This window comes from Tupaia chinensis, unplaced genomic scaffold, assembly GCF_000334495.1.
Source record: "Tupaia chinensis unplaced genomic scaffold, TupChi_1.0 Scaffold000291_1, whole genome shotgun sequence".
Lineage (NCBI taxonomy): Eukaryota > Metazoa > Chordata > Mammalia > Scandentia > Tupaiidae > Tupaia > Tupaia belangeri.
In genome coordinates, this window is record NW_006159776.1 from 3,546,969 (window position 1) to 3,562,274 (window position 15,306).

Consider the following 15,306-nt stretch of genomic DNA (forward strand, 5'->3'; position numbering starts at 1 on the left):
TCTCACATCCCTCACAACCTCATGTCTGTGAAGTAAAGAATTTGCATCTTTCCTGTTGTTCTTATTATCAAAGGCAAAGCTCTCCTATAGTACAACCATCAGGCATCTCCTATTGGACCCTGGGGATCCAGGGGTGAACAATCAAGTATCCTATCTTTAGTGCCCATGGCCTGGAAGGGAGAATGGAAGAAAGACCTTGACGAACCTGAGCATGTTTTTCCTTTTTCTTGCAACAAGGCATTAGGCTGCAGGAGGTTGTTCGGAGTGAAATGGTTCTCATTCCTGGACCTCTGGGGACAGATGAGCTCTGAGCTTCATTCAGGGTCCAGGGACCAGGGTGCAGAGATTCCTGTCACAGAGGAGCAAAACTCATGTATACACAATAGCATATTTATAAACGCTGACTATGAATAAAGGGACAGCAGGGAGCTGATATGTGGGGGTGACAGGCTCACAGTCATTGTCACAGCCTAGAGAAAAGAGTTGGCAGAAGGGACAGCCTGGGATATCAGGCTATCTCCTGCCCAGAGGTGGTCTCTGAAATGATGAAACCACTGACGGGGCCTTGGGCTGCCCTGTGAGCTCACTTCCCATCACTGTCAAGCATGCTAGTAATCACTGCACGGTCATCTTGAGCACTGTTCTGTGTTTGGACTCAAGGTCTCCTTTAATTCTAATGACTATTGCAGAGAATTCCTTCATGTTTATGTCCAGTCAAGACCTTACCATCATTTTTCTTTTCTTTTTTTGGAGAGGTTTTTGCTATAGGGTGCGTGTGCTCACCAGAAAGACAGACAGAGACAGAGAGACAGAGAGCAAGAAATCACGCCCCCGGGGGGGGGAGGGGATGGCCATGCTGCAATCCCTTCTCCTCCTTTCTCCTCTTGGGATCTTGGGCACGCACGCACATGTACCCAGCGTGAGTTTAACCCACCAGGTCTGGGACTTGAACCACGGTCAACTACATGGGAGTCCAGCGACATAGCCATTAAACTAACTGCTGGTCCCAAGACCTTATCATCTTGACTGGGAGAAGCAGGCTGGGAGATCCACCAGCTTCCTAAAAAATCTCCTCTTGAAATCCCCTCAGGCCTCCGTGTGTACTGCCTCCTCCCACTCTCCAGCTGGTAGTGGTTCTTTCCCTTTCCCAGCATACTAGGTGTCCCCCCAACAGAACTACTCACAGGCTGTCCTGTGGTTCACCTGTTTGTGTGCATCTCCACCATGAGTATGCAGAAACAAGGATAAATCCTTTGAGGCCAAGTATCTTTGTTGATTGTGGTTCTGAAAAGAACAAGGTCACAGGAAGGCATCTCATATTTGCAAATGATTACTTGCCAGTGTGCAAACTTAACACATTTAAGAATTTAAAGCTATCATATGTGAGCTCTGATAGACTCCAGCTGTTTTTCTGTGACAAGAAGGCTCATGAAAATGTAAACTGCCTCCTTTTCCCTCTTTCCAAATGCCAGCAACACGTATGAGCCCATAGAGGATGGCTTGCCGAGGGATGATGGGTCCAGGACAGAGCAGGGTCTCTTCAGCTTCACATTCATTATGGTTTAGCCATGCCTGCACTTTTGCCTGCACTTTTCCACAGGACCTAACACAGAATGGGCATCGATGTGGTTTGGAAAGATCATCTCCCAGACCTGGTATGTTGACAGAAACAGCAGGAAGGACTGGATTGTCATGTGAAAACACATAGCCCAAATCAGGAAGAACAGTCTCCCTTGCCCCACAGCAGGAAAGGAAAAGCTGATTGATTCATTGGGATTCCAGAAGAACCAGCTGGAATATTGACCATAAGCAGCAGTAATACGCAGCAATGCCTGCCACCTGTGTTGGACCCAGAGGTGGAACCCACTGGGCAGGAATGAAAAACGGGGTCTTTCAAACCAGGCCTTGGTAAGAAACTCAGAACAATGTTTGGAGAGACTCAGTGATTTCATTTGAACTTAACTCCAAGCAAGAAGGACAGCAATTAACTTTTGCAAAGCAGAATTTTGTAGGAAGGTTGCTGACCTGGGTTTGCTTCCTCTTAGTGCCATGTTTCTGTATGCACCTGTCAACACGACAGTACCCTTTCATAACAATTCTTAGGTGTGGGTAGAGACAGTTTCTGATTAGAACTAGGAGGACACAGAATGAGTTTATTAGAAAGGTTGAATTCACACTGTGGGATGAAAACAGAATACATTTGTCCATAATAAATGCCTATATGTCATTTGGTATATACAAGAACTCATTTTTTTATCTGAATTTTTATACATTAGCCAATTTCTTAAGGAATTTAAGTATATTTACAGTGGAGCAAATTATTAAAAAATAGACTTCTTTGTCAAAATGAAATAATAGGTTATGTGAAAGGAGAAAGGTAAAATTTATCAAAATTTGGGACCAGCAGTTGGCGTAATGGCTATGTCGCTGGACTTCCATGTAGCCAACTGCTGTTCAACTCCCAGACCTAGTGTCTTAAACCCACACTGGGCGTGTGTGCATGCGTGCCCAAGATCCTAAGAGGAGAATGAAGGAGAAGTGATTGCAGCATGGCCATTCCCCCTGGGGGGTGATTTCTTACTTTCTGTCTCTCTGTCTGTCTCTGTCTTTCTAGTGAGAGCATGCACCCTATAGCAAAACCTCTCAAAAAAATTTATCAAAATTTAATTTCTATGATTTCTTTTTCTTTCTTCTTTTCTTTTCTTTTCTTTTTTTCTTTTCTCTTCTTTTTTTGCCACAGGGTGCATGTGCTTGCTGGAGAGAGAGAGAGAGAATGAGAGAGAAAGAGAGAGAGAGAGAAGAGACAGAAAGCAAGAAATCACCTCCCAGGCAAGATGGCCATACTGCAATCCTTTTTCTTCCATTCTCCTCCTGGGATCATGGACATACATCCACATGTGCCCAGCATTATTTTGAAGCCACTAGGTCCAGGACTTGAACCATGGTAGGTCATGTAGGAGTCCAGCAATATAACCACTAAACCATCTGCTGGCCCCAATTTCTATGATTTTTAAAATTATTTTTTATACATTCAATCACTGTATATCATTATGACTTGCAAAATTAATTTTCCCAGCATGAATACACTATATATTAGTCAAGTTAAAGATAGTATCATACATATTATCATCAGATAATTTCCTATTTTTGTGTCCCTTAAATGTTATGCTTCCTTCCTTTTGGCCGGAACCGCCATCTTCCAGTAATTAACCAAAATGACGAACACAAAGGGAAAGGAAAAGAGGAGAGGCACCCGATATATGTTCTCTAGGCCTTTTAGAAAACATGGAGTTGTTCCTTTGGCAGCATATATGTAAATCTACAAGAAAGGTGATATTGTAAACATTAAGGGAATGGGTACCATTCAAAAAGGAATGTCTCATAAATGTTACCATGGCAAAACTAGAAGAGTATAAGTTACCCAGCATGCTGTTGGCATTGTTGTGAACAAACAAGTTAAGGGCAAGATTCTTGCCAAGAGAATTAATGTGCATATTGAGCATATTAAGCATTCTCAGAGCAGAGGTAACTTCCTAAAACCTGTGAAGGAAAACGACCAGAAAAAGAATGAAGCCAAAGAGAAAGGTACCTGGGTTCAACTAAAGTGCTCCACCCAGAGAAACACACTTTGTGAGAACCAATGGAAAAGATCCTGAGCTTCTGGAACCAATTCCCTATGAATTCATGGTGTGATGGGTGTGAAAAATAAACTAATCTGTGGTCTCTAAAAAAAAGTTATGATTCTTTTTTATCTTCCTTAATTCCCTTCCTCATAAGAACTCTTCCAAAGTAATTATAAATATTAACTCATTGAACCTTCAAAGGTCTCTATAAGATAATGTACTATTATTATCATCATCTTACAGATGAGGAAACTGAGGCACAGAGCTTTTGAACTCATCCTGCTCATAAATGGATAGTTAGAATACAAACACAGGAAATTTGTCCCAGCATCCTGCACCATACTTCCTCATGTACATAACAGATATGTACTTTTAATTTTAAAAAGGGGGTTTAAGTACATTTCTACATTTTTATGGGAATAATAGAAAGCCTCAGCTGGGTAAACCTAGGTATTCAGAACTTGTAGAGGTTGTGCACAAGCTTTTCTTCTTTGTTGTACAAAGTTGGTTGTCCTTCTCTGTGGGCCTTGTCCTTTTTATCACCTGGAGCTTACACTGCCTTTGTGTTAGGGTCTTTATTAACTTCTGAAAATTGCTAAGACATCTGCTCACAATTCACTCTAAATACCAGATCAGTTATGAATAGCGTTTGTCTTAGTCTATTCAGGTTTCTATAACAGAAGACAATAGACTGAGAAACTTTTAAACAATAAAAACTTGTCACAGTTCTGTCAGCTGGGAAGTCCAAGATCAAGTCTCCAGCATATTTGGTGTTTGGGGAGGGCCTTTTTCTGGGTTGTCTTCTTGCACTTCCTCACATGGTGGAAGGGACAATGAGCCTCTCTGGGATTTCTTTTATAAGGCCACTAAACCCAATCATGAGAGCTCCACCCTCATGCCCTAACCACCTCCCAAAGATCCTACCTCCTAATACCACTAGTTTTGGGATAAGCATTTCAACGTATTAATTTTTGAGGGGACTTCAATATTTTGTCCACTGCATTATTTTTAATATTTGTTTTCTCAAAGTATTCTGAAAAATATCCACTGCATGCCATACACTAATAAAGAATGACTTTTTTCTCCATGTTTTCATAACCTTGGAACTTTATGTTTTTCTCCAATTGTGACATTTTATGTTTTCTGGCTGACTGCCTCTGTCTTATATGTACTGTGGGTGTGGTGTGGATGATGCGGCCATTGCCTTTATGCAGCCACCACCTCTGGATCTACAGCCAAACAGCTGCAGAGAGCCTGGGGCCACAACATGAAGAGGGTGGATGCTGAGCTAAAGAGAATGAGAGCAAGTGGGGACTCGGGGGATTCCTCTGGGTCTGTCTGTCATCATAGCTGATCGTAACTAACTTCTCAAAGGGATAACTACTGCCTCCTTGGCCTTTCACATCTCATACAAGTTCCTCTATCAGCCAAGTTTCTCCTGGAACCCACAGCAAAGGAGATTCAGAAAAATCTAGTTCCAGGTTACCTCAGTTGGCACAGCAGAACGAGACACATTATTGTGCTTTTAAAGGATTTTACATCAACCACATTGGTGACTGCTGTTTTGGAAGGAGGTGGCATGTAAATAAATAATTAGAAGTCTATTAATTGAGAATAACATTGGAGCAAGAGTGGCTGGATTTTTTTAAGTTTATTTTATTTATTTCTTGAGAAAGAAAGTCACAGAGAGAAACTGACCTCTCCAATAGGGTCGGCACATCATGGCCCACTCCCAGCCTCAATCAGCCCAAATCATAGGCATATATGTTTGAACAGGATGTGCATATGGAGGCTCCAGGTCATTAACATGGGACCTTCCAATGTGGGTCTAGTTGTATTATCACTATGCTACTCTCTGACCCCCTAGATGGGTGATTTTAAGATATGTTCTTTGGTTAAGCTAGTCCCTTCCCCACCAATATGGCTAGTTCTGTGATTGGGACCCTAACTCTTTTTTTTTTTTTTAAGAGGTTTTTGCTATAGAGTGCATGTGCTCACCAGAGATACAGAGAGAGACAGAGAGACAGAAAGCGAGAAATCACCCGCAGGGGGCATGTCCACGCCGCAATCCCTTCCCCTCTGTTCTCCTCTTGGGATCTTGGGCACGCACGCACACAATCCTGGCATGAGTTTAAGCCACCAGGTCCAGGACTTGAACCGTGGTAGACTACATGGGAGTTCAGCGACATAGCCATTTCGCTAACTGCTGGTCCTGGGACCCTAACTCTTGAAGTCCCTTGGCTGGAATGACTTTTTTTCTGGAAAGCACAGGAATGAGTATTTCCAATACTGTCTCTGTTTGAGAGTTAATGAAAAATTTACGTTGGTCCTCTAAGTGCTTTTATTGAGTGGCTCATATGCATGTCATCATATGAAGGTATATACCAGATCTCATTTTGTTATAAGCTCTGACTTTAATTAAATATAATAAATGAAGATTTGCCCAATGGATAAATGTTCCATGTTGAAGTTATGAATGTCAGGTCTACAAAGTTGGACCTCTGTCTGTACTTTTCTTTCTTTCTTTTTCTTTTTTTTTTTTAAGAGGTTTTTGCTATAGGGCGTGTGTGCTTGCCAGGAAGACAGAGAGAGAGAGAGAAAGCAAGAAATCACCCCCCACCAGGGAGTATAGCCACACAGCAATTCCTTCTCCTCCATTCTCCTCTCGGGATCTTGGGCACTAAGGCACACATACCCAAAGTGAGTTTAAGCCACCGGGTCTGGGACTCGAACTGCAGTAGACTACATGGGAGTTCAGCAACATAGCCATTACACTAACTGCTGGTCCCTGACTGTACTTTTCAGTGCTTCTATTATAAGTGTGCAGGTGTTAGCTAGATAAAAGGCACCAAGTACCTGCAGATTTTACAGCCTGGTGTCATCCATGTAGAACATGCTAAAAGATTGCTAGTATTAGAGATCTCAGCGAATAAGAGTAGCTTAAGTGATATTCCTTCAGGACTCATATGCCCCTTGGAATGTAAGGCTGGTTTTTGATCTATTGGTGTAGAATATGGTATGACTGAAGTCTCCTTAGTGCTAGAATGACAATAGAAGCCAATGTGCCCCTTCCCAACTACAGGTCTCTTCTGGGAAATAGGCCTTGAAATTCAGGTAAAAGGAAGAGTTTATATATTGGACTTGGTTGTTGCATTCTTTATTATCCTAGACAGGACTTTTTTTTTTTTTTTGGAGAGGTTTTCGCTATAGGGCGCGTGCGCTCGCCAGACAGACAGAGACATAGAGACAGAAAGCGAGAAATCACCCCCCAGAGGGGATGGTCACACTGCAATCCCTGCTCCTCCATTCTTCTCTAGGTATCTTGGGCACGCACGCACATGCACCTGGCGTGAGTTTTAAGCCACCGGGTCTGGGACGAGAACCGTGGTTGACTACGTGGGAGTCCAGTGACATGCCATTACACTAACTGCTGGTTCCCATCCTGGACAGGACTTTTAAATGATTAAAATGATAGTGTTTTTTGAGCTAAAGTAACTGGAAGATTTATTATCCAGGAATACTAGGAAAAGTTATGAGACCAAGCTGAATTTCCCTTTTCAAGGGTAGGGAAAAATCTTCTCAATGAAGTTTCATTAATGAAGAATAGTGGGAAAAAAGAAAATTGTTTTTTCTTTTGTTCTTTAGAATCTGCTCATCAAGTAGAACAGTAACCTTGTATTGCTTTGTTCAGCTTAGTACAAGATGGAGAGAACTCCTTTTGGATGAGTATAAAGCATCTGGGCAGGTGATCTGAACTCTCTGAGCCTTAGTTTATCATCTAAAAGTGGAGGTAATGCTAGTCTACACCTCATGAGGAACTGCTGCGTTTTAAACGATATCATGCCATGTACTTAATAGGTGTTCAATAAAAAAATTAATCTGAGTAGCGGCCATACTCCTTGTGTAAGAAAGGAGTCCTTCAGTTTAGACAAAAATGACTTACTGAGCTGAGGACAAAAACTAGAACAAAACTCAGTGATCAGCAATGCTTGTCCCTGGAAGATGAGCAATGGATAGCTCATGCACAAATTAAAACAAGCATTCTGTACCCACTGCTTGCTTGTAATGCTTTTCTTGCCAGGACCTAGGTTTGAATGAAGATGTCAAGAGCTTTGGTGGAGATAATGACCAGTGACATCCTAGGGGTACCCACTTCTACCAGCTTTTGTGGCAGATCCACCTAGTCCAAAGGGAAAAATTTGGTCCTCAGGGCAAGATGGGTGGACAGGCTGAGAAAGAGGTCCCACCAAAGAGCAAAGGTTTGTATTGGTTCCAGTTGTTATTAAAATGCTTGGGAGGAGAGTAGTGGAGTACCACTGAGTCTGAGCTTTGAATTCAGCTATCTGGTTTATGTTTAGCTGTGCAGCATGATTTTGGGACTTTTCTGTGCCTCATTTTCTCTGCCATAGAAGAGTGAGAATGAAATGAGATAGTGTCTGGGAAGTGTAGTCAGCAATGATTCTTCTTTTTCTCTATCTTTGCTTCTTTATTTTCTTTCTAAATCTTATATAGTGTTTTCCTTTTATCTTCCAGAGACCTAACTCTCCTCAAAGACTCCTTTCCTTCTTTTCTCCTAATGTGGTCTCTTCATCTTGCTATCTATGCCTCAGTCTGTCCATTTGGTCCCTGTATCCTCCTTTGTGGTTGGCCTTCTTTTTCCTCTCCTCTCTCTCTCTCCTTCTTCTCCATAGCCATCTCATTCTTCCTCCTCTCTATCATTTTCTTTTCTCTCTTTCTATCTCTCCCCTCCTCCATATCTCCATCTTCTTTGCTTGCATACCACTCTGAACATTTGGACAAAGGTATGTTATTCACAAACACTTTTCCTCCCTTCTCTTTGGCCATATGACTACATCTCCAGGCTTTCCCCCAGACCAGTTACCAGTGGGAGAGTCAAGAATGAAGACAAGAAGGGGAGCCAGTCTAAGGGTGTGCCAGCCTACCATAAAAAGCAGAATCATTTCGGGAATCCCGTGACTCTGTATTCCTCTATATCCATTTTAGACAGAGCATGAGCTCTATTGGGGAAGATAACTTCTGTCTTGGTCACTCCATCAATTAATCCACATAAACAAAAATAAAATACTAACCCGAAAACAAAAAGGAAACTTTGACACCTCCATACACCAGGCTAGAAAAAAATAATCCTCATGGTTTGGCTTCTTTCCCTTCTCTTTTATCCCACTCCCTAGCTTCAACCATTGTTGTGCTGGAAGAGAGAAAGACCCTTTGTTGAACATAAGCCAAGAGACAGATCAGTTGGGTGGCTGGTAACCAGAACTATTGCTTCAATCCCCAGTTATATTCATCTTGCACTTGCCATAGAAACAGATATTGCAAATATTGATTATAATTCACTTAAATCTGACATGTAGGTATAGAGATAAATGAAGTCAACCTAGTGTCTTGCTAGCAAGGAGAGAGTCAAGATTTTGTATATGAAAGCTGATGATATACAATAAAAGTCTGGCACATTACCTGGTACAGGAATGCTTCAGAAATGCTAGTTTCCTTTCCCCTAAGTTGTAGAAATAGTGAGGAATCACAACTCACCAGCTCGTAGCATCTTCAAGATGGGAAGGGTCTCTCACCTAACACAGAAACCTATCTCTAGTGGATTGGCTCCAAGAGATGTAGTCTCTATTCAACCTATGGAACACAGACTCACTCTCATTGCATTTTTGATTGGCTGTTGGTCATTGCCATAAGTTGTTTTTCTTTCTCCTTACTTATACTCTATCTCCTCCACAAATCTTCATTAGTTGTCTAGATCTGCATAAAAGAGTTTCGCCTGTTTCTTTCTGTGGCTGCCCTTCTGAAATATGAGACCACTTTTTGTGACATTTTAGTGTCCCTTCTTCAGGTTAAACATGCCTAGAGTGCTGAATCATGTCTTACATGACTTGAATTTCCAACCCCTCACCTTCCTCTTGTCAGAAAGGTATCATGATATGATGGAAATAACAGATAGAGACAGAGCTATGTGGGAAGAGCTGTGTGACGCTGGCTAAGTCACTTCCCCATGATTCAGTTGTTTCATCAGTATAATGGAGATATGAATGAGGTAAACCAAGTGTTGAGCATGGTGCTTGGCCTGTAAGAAGTTACTAATTTTTGCTTTCCTGATCATGCTCTCATGGATGTGAATTATTTGTTCACATCTCATCAAAGCATGGCTTGGAAGTGAGGACATTTACAGGAAGCTTTTGTATTGGACCCCAGTAGCAAACACCATTTGATTCCCTCATTTCAGATGTACTACCTCAGCGAATACATGTGACTTCTGAATGATTCCATGCAATTTTAAACTTACCTTTCGTTAGACTCAGTTCTATTCACCTTAAAACATAATGGTCCAAGAATGGTGTGCATCCACTCTTCTTTTGTTCCTTCTTGAAGTATCTGGAATGGGATGGGGAATGAGAGTCAAGTATTTGTTCAGCAGTCAGGATTCCAAGTTGAGTTGCTAGGTCATGCAATAAAATAAGCAGGCAATAGAAAACTCTTAGCTATGAATGAAAACAAACAAAAAATAGAGAGATAAGACATTTATGGGACAAAGAAACGGGTTATTATCTGTTGATGGTAATGTGTATGGTATCTCCAACAGGACTGGTGAGAAATGTATTCATGTTAAAACATTCACTTTACAAGCTAAGTGGCATATGTGATTGAATGTATAAAAGAAATTAAAATTAAATTAATTAAAAAAAGAGTGGCCAAGGGAACCATGATTATCCTTTTCCAAATTTCCCTTCATATTCATTTATATTTATAGACATCATCTGTACATGTTTGCCAAATGACAGCCACTGCCATAGGTTTAAGAAAGTGGCACTGAGCAGACTCTATCCATTGATTTCATTGTTTCTGAAGATGGAGAAAAGATGTCGGTGATTGAGCTGGAGCTCCTGAATACCTTGGTCCCCTTGAAGAATGATAGTTCTTTGGGAAAAATGAAGATCCTCGGATCAGAGAGATCTGTGCAAGTTTTGAGCAATGATGCTTAGAAGAAAGGAGTGTCTCTCCTTAAACCCTAATTATTTCCATCTTAGTTTATTTTCTTTTTGTTTTGGTCTTCATTTGCATGGATTTTTCATGTTAGAGGTCATAAGACTTCATGTAGCAAGTTTTGCTTTTTCACTTATGATATTACAAAGATTTTTCCATGTTATTACTAGATCTTTAAAAGTCATATAATGTTACACTACATGAATGAATAATACCATATTAGGCTTTTATTGCTATTGCAAGTATTACCATAGGTTTAACAGCTTAAAACAACTTAAATGTGTTGTCTCACAGTTCTATAGGTAAACGTCTGAGGCCTCACAAAGCTGAAATCGAGTGTTAGTAGCTTGGGTTCTTATCTGTAGCTTCTGAGGGATAATTTCCCTCCAAGTTTATTCAGTTTATTAGCAGAATTGATTTGCTCACTCTCGTAAGGCTAACTTCACCATATCCATGCTGGTTGTGAGCTGGAGTCAGTTTTCAACTTCAAGAGGCCTTATTCTGGTCCTTACATGCAAGTGCCTACATCTAAAGCCAGCAATGATGCAGCAAATCCTTTTCATACTTGGAATCTCTCTAACTTTCCCTCTGCCACATTCATCTGCTGTAGCCAGAGAGAGTTCTCTGCTTTTAAGGGCTCATGCATTAAATTGAGTTCACCTGGATTCTCCAAGGTATTCTCCCTATTTTAAGGTCCATTACTTTAATTATCTCTGCAAAATTCCTCTTGTCATGTCATGTAACATATTCATGGGCTTTGTGGTTTAAGGCATAGATATTTCTGGAAGGCCGCTATACTGCTCAAAGCAAATACTTAAGTTAGCCATTATTTCTTGTTGAATATTGAGAGTTTGTAGGTGTTTCATTTATTCATTTGCTTTTGTGGATGACACTGTGAGGACTATCTCTGACATTTAGTTCTTACTTCTGAAAAGGCTTGTTGTTTCAATGAGTTCCTACAGATGGAATTACTGGGTCAAAATTATGGACATATTTACAGTTTGATAGTTATTACTCTATTGCTTCCCCCAAGGATTACACCTGTTTTATTACTACTGGCTTTAGATTTAATCTGTACACCTATTTTTCCATAGCTGAGTGTTCAAAGAAATTAAAGGTTGTCAATTAATTAGGCATTTTTGTCTTCTAAATAAAGTATAAACAAGCAAGGACTATCATTATTTCTTGCTTCCTCCATAGGGCTTTATAGAAGGTTTGCAGATTGCTGAGATCATACCTGAAAATGGTATTGTTCTACAGCCAGCAAGTATCAGCTATGGCAGTTGATTTTCTGCATCACCTTCTAACTTTGTATTCAGTGATGACAAGTTGGTAGCTTAAATAAGCCATAATGGAAATATTTACACCATGGAAATGGGCAAACACCACAGGACAATTTTTGGGGGGAGGGAAAATTTCCTCTCCTTGAAAACCACTGGCTGATTTTTTTTTTAAAAATTTTTATTTCATAGCTATCCTTAGGTCTTAGGAATTGATTTTTGGTGTCAGGTTTTGGAGAAAACAATTTGAAAAGGGACAGTAAAGTGGTGCAATACTTGCAGACTCAGCATGGTATAGAGGAATGAGTACAGACTTGAGAATGAGACAAAGCTTGTTTCAAATATTGGTTCCACAAACCATTATCTTTGGCATTTAAGGCAAGATGCTAAACTCTCTAAATCTGTTTCTTTAATGAAAATGAGGAAATTTATACCTATCTTTAAAAATTATTAGACAGATTAAAGAATATATTGAGATAAATGGTACAAAAGGCACAAAACAACAAATGTAAATTATGATAAGTGTAAATTCCTGAAGTGGTGATAACTCCTATTTCAACTAAATAAATGGCTCAATTTTATTTGACCACTCTTGAAACACCATTATTTCTACCTCACATTTGAGCTGTATTTTCAGTATCCAAAGATACAATGGTTAAAACATTCACCAAGAGCAAGATCACAAATTTCCATTTTCCTGCTCTATATTCTCAGGGAGATTTATAGATTGAGAATCAAGATGCATGCCCAATATATATCAAGACCCCAGGCATTATTTGAATTAGTGTTCTATATTTCTTAGTAGTCATTTATTCAAGTATTTATTGAACTGCTACATTTCTGAGAGTGACAATAATCCCTTTCATTTTCATGAGTCTTAAGAATTTACAAAGCAAGGTCACAACTATGATTTTATTAAGATCTCATAATAACAAGATCAAGTTAGATATTGTGATCAATCCCCTTTTACAGATGAGGAAACTGAGGCTCACAGAAGAGAAGCCACTTTCTCAAGATAGCCTAAAAACAAAAACAAAACTGTGACATCCATCATCCATCCTCCACAGTGAATAAGAACTTCTTCCTGGTCACCAGGAGAAAGCATAGCCTTTTTATTGGTTAGCCTGGTTGTGTTCATGAACTTCTAATTATGCTCTAACTTTGCACAACATAGAAAAGTTCACAAAATGTTTCTTTATATGGTATTTCCATTGAACCTCACAAAAATATAAAGTCTTAGAGAAAGGAAATATGCGTTTGAAAGGAAAGAAAGATAGCATGAATTGAGCATTTATTATGTACCCAATAGCAGTCCCATCAACTTAACTTGGATTTCCCAGAAGATTGAGTCAGAGGCAAAGCTCACATGGAGGTATTTCAGTGCCATCTCAGAAAAGCAAAAGTGAAGGAAAAAGAGAAATGAGGTAGAGAAAAAGAAAATCATATATAAGATGGCAGTTTATTGAGCAACTCAAGAAAATATAGTAAGGTTTCTTGGTCATGTGGAAAATCTTCGGAAGAACTGTAGAACCACTGTGATCTGACTCATTCTTTTCTGTCTCCTGACTCCTGTGAAGGACAAAATCCATCCCAAAGGTATTCACTTCTTCATATTTTTGGGTCATGTCATTCCTCTTGGAGCACTCACTGGAGCCTCCATGGATGGGGTTAGGTTGGTCCTAGGCACTGTAGCTATAGCAGCTCTTACTGAGTAGCCACAGTAAAAGCCATGGGGAGGCCTGGGCCTCACTGTAGAATAGACCCTGAAACATTCTGCCATGTTACAAGATGGTATCATTGTGGTGGTGGCAGCCAGGAGATCTGGGACCATGAGCCTGGTTGGAGATCTCACTGAGCATATCTGGGTTGGGGTGATCTGAAACACATAAGCTGTTCATTACATGTATCCCCTATTAAGAAGTGAGAAGATGAAGTTCAGGCCTATAGATCAGCAAAATCTGCATTCTTCCCATTTTAGTTTAGCAAAGTATGACTTCATATACTTTACTATTTTTATTAATTTTGTTTAAAAAAGAAAATATGAGAATTAAGCTTGTTTGTCTTATTTATACTAACAGATAAAGCATAGTATATGAGTATATTAGTTTCTTTAAGTCAAAAGGGAATCTGAGGTTTCAGCTTGTACTTTATCCTCTGTGGCACTTGGGCATTAAGTGTGGATTAGCCCCTGTTGAAAGGGCTGCATGTGCCCTTTGCCATCAATGCTGTGGAAACAGGCTCATCTTGGGCTTATCTTGCTTCCTCTCTCTGCCTTAGTGATCTCCTTCATCTGTACACTTAACCCAAAGGTTGCCAATGTCCTCTACCTAGAATTTCCCACTGCGATCCACCTCCCAGATTTGATCATCACCATTCTGAAGTGCTAACTTAGCTCAACCCTACTTCTTTTTTGACATTTAAAAATGTATACTTTAATAAGTATGAAGTATATAAACAATTAGGTAAGCTTGGAGTTGATCAAGATACATAAATTAGGAGATACAAGTGTCTATCTAAATTTTCTATATTTCTTTTTTATAGGATATTTATTAAAGTAAATTGTTTAATATACAATTTCTCATTAGTCATTTTGGAAGTCTTTTATTGTAAAGATAGTTCTTCTGTCTGATGAAAACAGCAGCCACCGTGATTACTCTAGATCACTACGTTGGATAAATTCCATTTCGTCCTGAGACACAAGTTTCCTTCTGTATCTCTGAGATAAAGTTTTTATTATTTCTGCCATGTCTAGTGGACCCTGATACATCAGCCAGTCTGGTGATTTACTTCCCTTCAAATGCTGTGAAACTGCAGAAGAATGGGATGGATGGTAGCCCTACTGACCTCAAAGCTTCAGATACGTTGGGTTTAGGATCATCTCTTCTGTCAGGAAACCTTATTAATGGCATATATGGCTTCACTACCTGCGTGACACTGCTGGCAGGTGCCATCTTGCTGCCCATCATGACCCCAGACTCAACCCTGCTTTACAGAAATTTTTTTTCATTGCTCCATAGGTGAATTTCAAGTAATTATGGAATTCATGGCCCTCCATGGCAGAGCTCCTGCCTACCTTTCTCACACTAAGAAAACAAGATGTCACAATATATTATTGTCAAAAACAACTTTAAATACTAACACACAAAAGTTTAAAAAGTAAAATTAACAAAAAATGTACTCTCTAAACTTTAGAGAAGCCAGACTAAATACATTAATGTAAAATATTACCAGTGAATAAGAGAAATGCTTCGTTATGATAAAATAGTAAATTTGTCAGGAAGAACTAAGATTTGCAAATATATATGTACCTAATTACAAAGCTTCATAAAACAAAAACTGAAAGAATGGAAAAAAGAAACTAGTCAAATCAATATTTATTATGATTATATTGA

The 15,306-nt window shown here is 39.7% G+C and overlaps 1 pseudogene; it reads right to left on the reverse strand.

Annotated features, from left to right (window-relative positions):
- Window positions 1–14,564: 14,564 nt before the first annotated feature.
- LOC106735075 (28S ribosomal protein S36, mitochondrial pseudogene) lies at window positions 14,565–14,880 on the reverse strand (annotated as a pseudogene).
- Between the last annotated feature and the right edge of the window lie 426 nt (window positions 14,881–15,306).